We start from the raw sequence: 3,169 nt of genomic DNA, 5'->3' as shown, positions 1-3,169 counted from the left end.
GCAGAGGAGTCTATAGCATGGTTTCTTTTTTCCCCCCTTTTTTCATTTTGACTGAGGCTTGTGCTGCATTGTCTGGCATTAGCCTGAGGGCAAAAAAATTGCCCGCTTGGTCCCATTCAGTATCTTTACCACCTACTGACTTTTTTAGCAAGGAAGAAGAGAAAGGGAACAGTGGTGGTGACGTGGGTTGGTAGGAGGACAATAATTCATGTGGATGTGACAAATGACAACCAAGACATAAATCAATATCAGGCTGTGGTAAATAATTGACTTGGGCAAGTTGGTTAACAACAAGGCTATTCAAACCAAGCTGAAACCACAATCTTCACTAATAGTAAACTCCATTTTAAATGAGGCAAAGGGCGATATTGACAGGTCAATACATATGCAAGGGAAAAATACATGCTAATAGTCTCTTGTGAGCAATTGTAATGAATCATTACAATGTGTTTGTGGCTGTATGTAAGGATATATGTATATGCCAATAGTCACTATAGGTTTTATTTTACCGATATCCTGTGTCGTTGCCATAGTGTAAATATCATTGCTTGTTTGAAGTGGTTTAGACTAGAGAGGTACTGTATCGCAGATTAGAGTCAGCATCTCTGAACAGCATGGCTTCATTGGTTCCTTGATTCCTTGCAGAATGAATTTATCGTGGGATTCTCCTCGCCTCAACGACAGAAAAGGATGGCGTTAAGGATGTCTCCTGAGTGTAATTTATGAATTTCTATAGCACTGCTTGGAACCTCCGCAGCCAAGTTGTATTGTGCACAGTGTGTAGTTTGAGTAATTGCATTTGGTGTGGTTGCTTCTATAGTGCCAGAACGGAATCAATACACTTAGGACGTGTTTGATTTTGTGCACTTTGTTACGAAAAAGGTCGGTCCAGTAGTTTCAATTCTGGGCGTGTTTAATTTGGAGAATGGTCCTGGTCAGATAAGAACGTTTAAGGTTATTACCTGTATTGTCTGTTAGTGAGTCTGACTTTTTACTACAGTACTGACTGCATGGGTTGGCACACTTTCAGATGACTATTAGGATGGGCATTGCCAATCTTTCACAGATTTGAGTTAAGGATAACTCTTAAGAGACTGTACTTATATTCACTCAAAGACTGTTAATAGATGACATATAGACCTACGTATATTCATCCAGATTACTCACTGTTGAAGGTCTGTTGACAAACTGTGTTCAGTTGTATTCTGTAGTCAGTTTTTCATTTACATTGTACAATTGTACATTTACATTTATTGATTTACTGTAAACGTATCGTATATTCACTCATTCAGAGATCCAGTGTATTTTCCAAATGGTAGCCTTTGTGTTTGGCCAGGGAGTGTCAGTCATCATACATCACACACATTCCATAAGCACACTGAAAATAATACTCTCATGTCCCCTTTTCAAGCTGCATTACTAGTATTAATTGTTTCCCACTAGACCTTGTTCAACAACCTTATCGATCCTCTCATTTGGCTGAGTGCCCAAAACTCTTTTGGAAAGGGTGGGAGCTCCCTTGCTATCTATGCAATTCGGTAGGGGGCTAATGTTAGTGAGAGTCCCTGTCAAGGGATTCCTGTTTGAGAAGGAGTTATCCATAAACATACAGAGCTTTATTTCCCATTCTTGTCCTCCTTTTGCGCTTGGTTGACACCTCATCAAAGACCTCCTCCTAAGGCTTATGGGATCAAGCAGGCTGCATTGGGATAGACAGCTTACAGAGGAAGATCTATCTGTGATTCATTTTTGATCTGGCTCAGCAGAAACCTGCTACGAGATATATTCACTTGTCCATCAGGTTGCTGACTGAGAAAAGCTCTTACTGTCACAAAGCTCAATTCTTCATCTGTTGTTCACCTGTGCCAGCAGTTTGTGCAAAACCATGAGCATTGCGTTTTTCACCGGAAAATCTGTTATTGGTGTTATCTGACACGGTATAAGTGACACGGTCATTCCACAACGTATAAATGATTAGGCTTTGGATTCGGACATGCATTGTGTCGGCTGCTCTCTTTGTATTCACACCGGGGACTCTGCTCCTAGTATCTATGCCTCATTTGCCAGTGTGACAAAGCTCCTCATTCCACCAGTGCAGGGTTCTCCCTATCTTACACAACGATATGACCTTAATTGGAAGTGTAGTCTAATTTTTTGTGCACAGGGGAGCAATGGGAGCTGAGCTGCCGTGCCTCCTATTAGGGAGGATGTTTCAGCACTGATGTTGCACACAGTAATTATAGGCAGGACTCAAAAATGAAAACAGTGTCTGTGGCAGAAATCAGCCAAGTGGAGGGATTTCATTTAAGATATTCCCCCGTCTGCTATGGGCTCCATTAGGGATGAGAAATGTGAAGAATCTGGCATGGTGTTTTGATGTAGAGAGTGAATCCGATTTTTCTGGTATTTGGAAGCAAGGCATTGTAGTTTTTCCTGTTTTAAACAGTAACTTACAAAATGGCCTGTCCCTGTGGAGGCAGGCAATTTTAAACATTTAATATGCATAAAGATTGCTTGGGTAGTCTGACTTGTGTATTTGTATTTGCGGTTCCACTTCCACCAACTCTTTACCAAATTTAATCAAAGTGAAAATTTAGTGGTACAATCTATTGTCACAGAATGTATTACGACGTGTGTGATACTCTCCCCAGGCTGCATAGAAGACCTTACATAACCTTATCAGATGGAAGAATCGTGGCTGGTCTCAGTACTAGAGAGATGTGCGGTAACTGGGCGAGCGAATGAGATAAAAACCCAGTGTTATAAAGAAGGACAGTATATACAGAGAGCCTGGCACATCAATCGCCTGCCTAGCTCTTGTCTCCGCTACTGGGAGTTCAGTTGAAAACATTACTTAGAAGATGCCTCTGCAGGCACAGCTTGGCTGTGGTTTTTAATGTGAACACGTTATGAAGCTGCAGCTAGGAGAGATCTATTAAAGATGATACTTTGGCCACAGTCCCATGGCTGAAGACCAGTCGATATATTACTGGGCTCTTGTCTGGCTTGACTCTTGAACAAATTCTCAGGTTGAAAGTAAATCCTCACAGCTTCAGAATCACAGGTGTGGAGGTTCTTCTCGGCTGGGTGCCTGGATTTGTGAAAAGGTGCATTGAGGATTATTGATGATGAAGACAAGAAATGTCTCATCAAGCTTTACCCACTTAAA

Source organism: Gymnoscopelus braueri (genome assembly GCF_963280865.1).
Source record: "Gymnoscopelus braueri genome assembly, chromosome: 12".
Lineage (NCBI taxonomy): Eukaryota > Metazoa > Chordata > Actinopteri > Myctophiformes > Myctophidae > Gymnoscopelus > Gymnoscopelus braueri.
Note: the sequence above shows the minus strand (reverse complement) of the source record.